We start from the raw sequence: 9,373 nt of genomic DNA on the forward strand, positions 1-9,373 counted from the left end.
TATTATTGCGCCGAGGCCCTCAATTATTTTCAGTATTTTCTATTTTTCCGTTGTGCCACTTTAATTCTTTGGCTTGGGAAGGAGAAAGGACAGGAACTCCCTGCTCTATAAGTGAATGTATGATGTGTTGTCACCTATTGTTATGCTGTATATGGTGTCATCACTTTAACACCCATGTCAGTTGTTGTGACATCATCTGTTTACTCTGTGGTGTTACTTTAGCTCTTTAAAGACCAACAATTTCTTTAATTTTCCATCAATGGGGCTGGGTGGGGGTTTGTTTTTTTGCTTCAGTGCTCCCAAGCTCAGCTGCAAGGCATTAGCAATCTCTTTCCTATTTAGCTGAGCTGAGTATCCTTCCTCCTTGCCTTAGTGTTGGTGTGTGATGTTTACAGTCATCCAATTTGGTCTCTGCTTCTGACGGTCCTGTTCGTTCTTTGCCCAGTGCTTTTCTCTGTGTGCGCTTGTGCACTGCCTTCCTGTCTTTGTATCATTCCCGTCTCTGTGATAAGTCAGTACTGTTCTGTGTTTATTGTGCACTGCGGTGTGTCCTGTGTTCAGTGCACCTCCCCTGTGCCGTCAGGGAGAGTTAGTCCCTAGCTGAAGACGGTGGCTGTTCTTATCGGGACATCTATCCTGCTTCTAGGGAGGGCTCCTCCCATTCCCCTGTTTAGCCTAGGACAAGATTTCCCATCTGACGTTGCCTGGTTAGGGTCATCAGTCCTCGCTTGTACTAGGTGTATCTTAGTATTGTTCCTGCTCGTAGATCAGTCTGTCTCGCAGTGTCCTGCTCTAGTACCTCTGTCTGCTGGGGTCAGCTGCCAACCACGCCAGTTCTGTCCACTGGTTGCCTAGCTGGTAAGTTGGCAGGATGGGCCCACACCTACCATCCGTAACATCATCATTTTTTGCCCTATTTCACTGAATATCCCATCAAACACAATCAATGGCTCCATACTTTCACCACTCCCACAAGTCTGTTATTTCGGTGTTACATTTGAATCTGCCCTCTCCTTTAAATCGCACATATAAGCCCTCACCATCTTCTGCCACCTCCATCTCAAAACCTTCTCTTTGATACAATCTTTCCTCAATTTTGACTCGATAAAATTGCTAGTGCACACCCTTATCTCCTGCCTAGACCAGGGGTCCCCAACTCCAGTCCTCAGGGACCACCAACAGGTCATGTTTTCAGGATATCCTATGGTAAGAACACCTGTGGCAATATCTGAGGCACCGACAAAAATTACATCACCTGTGCAACACTGAGGAAATCCTGAAAACATGACCTGTTGGCGGTCGCTGAGGACTGGAGTTGGGGAACTCTGGCCTAGACTACTGCAGTATCCATCTCTGTGGCCTCCTACCCAGTCTTAGAGACTCTCCCACTATCTTTTTGCAGCCTTCACTGAGCGCACCATAAGGCCTTAGTCACACGGGCGTTTTTTCACGCGATTTGCGCATCGCATGACGGATGCGCATGCGCAAATCGCGTGACCGGCGCCCAAAAATCGGCCCAAAAATCGCCCGAAAATCTGCTCCTAGCCGCGTTTCATTAGAAACGGGCCGGAGCTGTCCAGCGCATTGCATTCAATGGAGCCGGCAATACAGCGGCTCCATTGAATGCAAGCGCTGCGGGCGAGTGTGGGATGAATTGTCGGGGAGGGGTTAAATATATAACCCCTTTCCTGCAATGCATCCTGAAAAGTGAAAAAATGTATGTACTTACCTGCTCCCGGCAGCTGGAGATCCCGGCGGCCGGCCTGCAGTGGGTGTGAAGGGGGTGTGACTCAGGCTTGCCCCTGATTGGCTCAGCGCTGAGCCAATCAGAAGCAAGTCTCAGTCACACCCATTCAGGAATTCATGAATGGGTGTGACTGAGATCAGCCTCTGATTGGCTCAGGCTGAGCCAATCAGGGGCAAGCCTGAGTCACACCCCCTTCACACCCACTGCAGGCCGGCCGCCGGGATCTCCAGCTGCCGGGAGCAGGTAAGTACATACATTTTTTTTATTTTTTCACTTTTCAGGATGCATTGCAGGAAAGGGGTTATATATTTAACCCCTTCCCGACAATTAACCCCGCGCACGCCGGCAGCCCATTGCTTTCAATGGAGCAGCTGTATTGCCGCTCCATTGAATTCAATGGGCAAACATCGTTCTTCTCTGCCACAGCTGTTCCAGCTGTGGCAGAGAAGAATGATTTATCTTCTATATGTTCTCATTGGGGTCGGCGCTGCTGCCGCCGGCCCCATTGAGCGCATATAGAGAAGAGAACAGGAATCGCAGATAGGTGCGATCTGCGATTTCTGTTCTCTAATTTATCGGACGAGCGCATAAAAAGCGCTCATGTGTCCGATACCATTGCAAAGCAATGGTTTTAAAAAATCGCCGGACGCATGCGCAAATCGCGGCAATAAACGCCCGTGTGACTGAGCCCTAAGGTAGTACCTGCCACACTGATTCCAGTGCTACGTCTGCTGTGTGTAACTATGCAGTACTTTTGGAGAAACTTTCATTTAATTAGTAGCACCCAGACACAGAACTAGTTCTGAATGTTCATGAGCTTCAGACGAGCCACACCCACCGTCCAGCCAATGATTGTGGAATATGGAAAAAGGCTGGTGGAGCAACACAGATGAAAGATGTCGGGGTTCGAACCTGGGAATTCCTCTATGCGAGATGGTGTCTCTCGCTAGTGAGCTATTCAGCTTTCTAGACAGCTCCCCTGCTTAACCTTGCTCAGTTCCTTGCTCCTGATTAGCTCCACCCTGCACTAATTGGACTTGCTATATAAACCTGACCCTGTGACTCCCTTTAGTGCATGTTTATTGGGCTCTGAGCCCTCAGCCTTTAAACCTGCTCCCTTTTAAAAGAATATTGTCCTTCGTGTGCCAACCCCTGGCTTGCTTCCTGACTAAGTCTCTGCTGAATCCCCTGTACTGCATTACCCTCTCTGTGTACCAACCCCTGGCTTGCCTGACCATGTTGCTTGCCCTTGCTGGCTACCACCCAAGACTCTAATCCAGTGCTAGAACTTGACAGGAAGACTATATCCTCTACAAAAATAAAAGGTCCATTCCTTTAGGAACCGTTGTCTATATAACAGGAGCAGCCAACCCCAGCTGACTGTCCTAACCCGTAGGGTGGCTGTATATACAGTATGTACCAAAAAGGTGTTAAAAAATTTGTGTGTAAGGCTCAACCTGTGGACATAAATGAGCACACAATAGAATTATTCCTCAGTATTTGCAGGGGGCACAAATCAGGGGCTGTAGAAGGATTTGCCCCCAGCAAATACTGAGGAAGAGACTCTTTTATCCTCAAAAATGCGTACATGTTTTTTTAAATAAATAGAGACGTTAAGCAATAATTGTATTACTGTGCTCATATACATCTACTGGTTGTGTCTTATACCCAGTTTTTAACACCCTTTTGGTACATCCAGCCAATGGCTGGCAGTACTCTCTCTATGCTTATTAACAGACAGACAACAGTCAATCATTTGCTGGGTGGCATGCCTGCAGCTCATACATAAGCCGGTCTACTTTAAGTAGTCCTCTATGCATGTGCTGCTACTGATAAAGTTTAGGTTTCTTCAAAACTACTGTACAGATCCACACAGACATATTTTACTGTAAGCAGTGTGCCTGTCACTACATTATGCTGCTCTCAAAGAGGGGTGCAAAAAGCTTTATCTGCCGATTAATCGCCTCTCCTCCACATTATTCCACTGTCCCTCCTTTCTGCCAATCACTTCACTAGCTACCTATTGTCTAGAAAACCCAGTTCAAGATATTATCAATGACCTACGTTTCTATCCACAGCATGTTCCCTCCATACATCTCTGATCTAATCTTCTGATACCTCCCAACACGTAACCACCAGCTCTTGCAAGACCTCTTCCTCTACTCCCACCTAGTGAGTGCCTCCCACAACTATCTCCAGGATTTCTTCCATGTGTCACCTATATTCTAGAACTCACTACCTCAACCCATCAGAAAGTCCTTCATCTGGGAAACTTCAAAAGGAAGCTGAAAACCCACCTCTTCAGAAAATCCAACTGTAACCCTACTGTCAGCACAACACGAGCACCATTTACCCTCACCTACTTCCTTTCCCCTTCCTCATTGTCTGTAAGCGCTGCCCCCCCCCCCCCAGGCAGGGTTATCTCTCCCTCTGTATCAATTTGTTAGTCATTTAGTAGATGTTTACTGTTTGTTATTTTATATATGTAATGCATTTAAAACCCTGTTCTCATATGTACATCCCCTGGGAATTAACAGCGCTTTAAAATAAAGCTTGGTTGCAAAAGTTTAGTTCCCCCCCCCTACCCCCACAACCACCACCACCCACCTTTTCCCAGCAAATTCTCTTCACACCAGACAATAAAAGTAAAAAAAAAAAGATTAAAAAAGTACTGTGGTTAAAAAAAACAATTTATACGAGGACTAATATAACCCTCATACAGTCATGCAATGACTATATAGCATTAGATACCATCTCTACACAGGCACTTTGAAGAATGTATAAGTGATCACAGTACCGTTATGGCCGGTGCTTACAGATGATGTTCCCTTTGACTGAAAACATTCATTTTCTCTTTTCTTCTATATTCAGTCCAGGCTGCCATGACAACTTCTCCCAGTCATAACTTGGCTATGCAGAAATTGAAATACCGACATCTTTGGCTCGCCATCCTCCCTATGTTGTCCACAACTCTACATAATCTTGCAATCCATTGTGCCTCAGACAGTAATATGGCTCTGTCTGTAATAATGCGCCCCTTATGCCTCCATTTGTAATAATGCGCTTTTTATGTCCCCACTGCGCCCCCTTAGCCCTACTGTAATAATGCACTCCCTTTTGCCCCATCGGTAAACATGCCTCTTTCTGCTGTAAAACAATATACTACTATACTCCCCTCACACTTCCGCAGTTACTCTATTCAGCCTCCGTCCTTCCAATCTCTGGACTTAGACGCTGTAGCGTTCACATAACCTTCATCATGTAACCACTACCCAAAGAGAGAAGGAACACGACCAGAGCAGATTGTGGGGAATAGCCAGAGAGGTGAGTATAATGTTATTAATGTTGTGCCCTTCTATGTATTGGACCCTTCACCCCTCCAACCACTTATATCCTGCCCGTGACTGCAGTACCTTGATAGCACAGGTTGTCAGTGCTTTTTCCTCCTCGGCCCTGTCTCCTCCAATCCAGTGCCTGTAAACACTGGAGGGATCCTCCCATAGCTGAGGGCCCGGGTCACAAGTGAGAACCCTGCGACCCCTATAGCTATGCCCCTGATTGCATATCTGGCATACTAGTGGAGAAGGTGAAGAGGTAACTGTAAGGGACCTTTCATGCGAGATGGACTGATTTTGGTGCAGAATTCACACTGTTGCAGAATATTCCATCCCGTGTGAAAGGTCCCCAAGGGTTATGAGGAAGAGGTTGCTACATTTGTGTTCTCAAACCCTCCCACTTTTCAGCTTTCTCAACGTTCCGGTCTGTTGACTAGTCATGTACGTTGAGTCAAAATATTATTATTCCTTTGTCCCTGTGTTTTACTTGTCAGCGATGTTTTCATCTTGTCATTCTCAGTACAAGATAATATTTGAAGACGTTGCATATGGCTCTTCTCAGACGTTGAGATGTGTAGGGGTGACATAAGGCAGTATGACAGAATAATATGAGGTTAACGTAGGCTGCTTGGGGGTGCGGCAGTGGGGGGATTTCACATGGCTGCCTGATTCATTCTCCAATGTAACAGATTAGTCAGCACAGTTTTCCTCCTACTTACTGGGGTTAATTTTCCTGCCTGTAGTTAAGTGATTATTCAGACACAAATGACTGTAATTAGTAAATACAGCTCTTTTTCCCCCAAGTACTGCTAGATCTAAATGTGAGTGCTGGCAAGATTAGGCAGAAGGGTAAAGGATGCTTTCACATGGGCAGATAATGTGCCCATACTAACGACCACCGACTGACAATGAGCATGTTGGTTAGTGCTTGTTCTACCTAGGTATGCTGGCATATTACTCGTTCTATGAGGACGACCGATTAACACAATCGTCCATGCCCCTACAGCTGTCATTGATTGGCTTTACATCTTCCCGTTGATATCAGCCAACGAACAAGCGTTTGCTCGGTCGTCAGCTGATCATTTGTCTTTAAAGCAACCCATCTTATAAGGCCTCGGTCAGACGGGCGTTTTTTCGCGCGATTTGCGCATGCGATCTGCGCATATATAGAACCATTGCTTCGCAATGGGATCGGTCATATGTCTGCTTTTTATGCGGATATCCGATAAATTATAGGACACAACGATTCGCAGAACGCGCCTATCTGCGTTCTGCGCATCACTGTGTTCTATATATGTGCTCAATGGAGCCGGCGGCAGCAGCGCCGACCCCATTGAGTACATATACTTAAAGATCGTTTTCCTTTGCCACAGCTGTAACAGCTGTGGCAGAGGAGAACGATGTTCGCCCATTGAATTCAATGGAGCCGGCAATACAGCTGGCTCCATTGAAAGCAATGAGCTGCCGGCGAGCGCCGGATGAATTTTCGGGAAGGGCTTAAAAATATAAGCCCTTCCCTGAAAACCATCCAAAAATGTGTAAAAAAAAAAAAAAAAAAAAATATATATATATATATATATATATATATATATATATATATATATATACTCACCTTTCGCTGCAGCTGGAGTTCAGCCGCGGCTGGCCGTTCTCCTGAACTGCTCTGTGTAGTATCCAGCAGGCGGGGATTTAAAATCCACGGCTGCTGAATGGGCTGCCTCTGATTGGTCACAGCCCTCACCAATCAGAGGCAGCTCTCACTCACCCATTCATGAATGGGTGAGTGAGTGCTGCCTCTGATTGGCTGAGCACAAGGACAGATCAGAGGCAGCTCTCAGCTATTGAATGACAGCTGAGAGCTGCCCCTGATTGGTCCCTGCGCTCAGCCAATCAGAGGCAGCACTCACTGGACTTGAGATCATAGAGAGCTGCAAGCTGGAGACCAATTCCAGGGGTACTGAGCCTTATGAGAAACTGTATTGCTAGAAGAGAAAACTGCCCAAGAAGTGAGGAGTCTGCTTGGGAAGCCGTGGAGGACGTGTCCTGGAGAATTTGTGCCTGTTAGACAGGCACAGTGGCAGAAGAAAGAAGGCAGCTGGTGTTTGAGAAGCGCAGCTCCATAACCCAAGGTCGCGGAGAAAACAAAGCTGAGGGACTACAGCTAAAGAGACTACTACAAAGGATTCATATTGTCCTGCACCTCTGTGAATCGGGTACCCCAACAAACGTCACATAAGTGAGGTAGGCCCTCAGGAAAAGGCCCGGCATGTGCACGTGAGTAGTGACCTAAACGCAGGCCTGCCAAAAAAAATAATCTATCTCCAGTTAGTGTTCTCATGCTGTTGTTAATAAAGTCATCTGGAAACAAAAACCAACACAGAAGAGATGGTGGAAAATATATAAGAGCTGCTCCTCCACAGACACTGAGAGACATGATGACACGGCAGGTAGTAATACTATGTCAATTCTAATTCATCATCATTACAGGCCCCTGTGTCTGTCAGAACCATTTCCAAGCGCTTGGCTGAAGGACATTTGGTCTTACAGTGCCCATCATGTGTACTGCCATTGACACCCAGCGTTGCCTCAGTTTGCAGTGGTCTCATGAACGAATAAACTGGATGCTACGGAAGGGAACCGGATTGTCTTCATTAACAATTCCAGGTTTAGTTTGGTCACTGACGGACGTGTTCATGTCTGGAGATCTCGGGGTGAGCGCCTCAATCCTGCCTTTGCTGTGGAGTGGCACACTGCCCCCTGCTGGTTTGATGGTCTGGGGAGCCATCACATACGACAGTCGGTCCCCCCTAGTAGTGGTATGAGGGACAATGACAGCTCAGCAATATGTTCAGGACATCCTGCAGCCACATGTGTTCCTCTCATGGCGGCATCCAGCAGGATAATGCTCGGCCGCACACACAAGAGGGTCACAGGAGCCCCCACAACATTGTCACACTTCTGTGGTCTGTCCAGGCACCTGATTTATCAGCAATAGAACATGTATGGGACCATCTGGGATGCCAACTTTAACAGCCTAGGATCTTCCACGATCTAGAGGCTCAGTTACAGCAAATATGGAACAATATGCTGCAGGATACCATATAGAACCTGTATGCCTCCATGCCCGCCCGTATCACATCTTGCATCCAAGCTAGAGGCGGTACAACAGGGTACTAGAGCCTTCATGCCCATCCATATCACATCTTGTATTCAAGCTAGAGCCGGTACAACAGGGTACTAGAGCCTTCATGCCCACCCATATCACATCTTGTATCCAAGCTAGAGGCGGTACAACAGGGTACTAGAGCCTCCATGCCTGCCCGTATCACATCTTGTATCCAAGCTAGAGGCGGTACAATAGGGTACTAGAGCCTCCATGCCTACCCGTATCACATCTTGTATCCAAGCTAGAGGCGGTACAACAGGGTACTAGAGCCTCCATGCCTGCCTGTATCACATCTTGCATCCAAGCTAGAGTCGGTACAACAGGGTACTAGAGCCTTCATGCCCACCCGTATCACATCTTGTATCCAAGCTAGAGGCGGGCCCACAGGGTACTAGAGCCTCCATGCCCACTCGTATGACATCTTGCATCCAAGCTAAAGGCGGTACAACAGGTTCCTAGAGCCTCCATGCCCACCCGTATCACATCTTGTATACAAGCTAGAGGTGGTACAACAGGGTACTAGAGCCTCCATGCTCGCCAGTATCACATATTGTACCCATTATTGTGATGATGTACATTAGATGTTAAAATGTTAGTCTGTGCCCGAAATACCCCTGTAATACATCTGTTGCTCTTCACTGGATGCTAGGTTTTCTTAGAGTAACGAGTGGAACGCTGGTCTAAGTAAACAAGCCCCATAGTTTTTAAATCTGTCTTAAAACCTCACTTTACTCAAAACTCGCCCCCTTTTCTAGATACTTTTGCAAAGTGGAGTGAGAGGTGTGAGATCTGTTCTTTTTTTGGCCCAAGACAATAATACATTTGTGTAAATTGATTTGAGCCAAAAAAGGTGCAACTGACCTCAGAATTCTGGAGCAGCACCAGTAATACATCTGCACCATTAGCTGCAATGTCAGTCACAATATAAGTCTGGATGTAACCATACACATTAGATGTATCCCGGCTGGACGTGACGATCATGTAATGTGTATGGAGGCCCCCAGCCTCCCTAATGTACATGTAATAAGTAGGAGTGAGAGATATGTGGAACTGACAAGTTCTATTTGCAGCCCTAGTTCTGTCAAGTTAATCACTGAAATGTGGCCAAACAGCTGTTGTGTTTCT

This window comes from Eleutherodactylus coqui, chromosome 3 (assembly GCF_035609145.1).
Source record: "Eleutherodactylus coqui strain aEleCoq1 chromosome 3, aEleCoq1.hap1, whole genome shotgun sequence".
Lineage (NCBI taxonomy): Eukaryota > Metazoa > Chordata > Amphibia > Anura > Eleutherodactylidae > Eleutherodactylus > Eleutherodactylus coqui.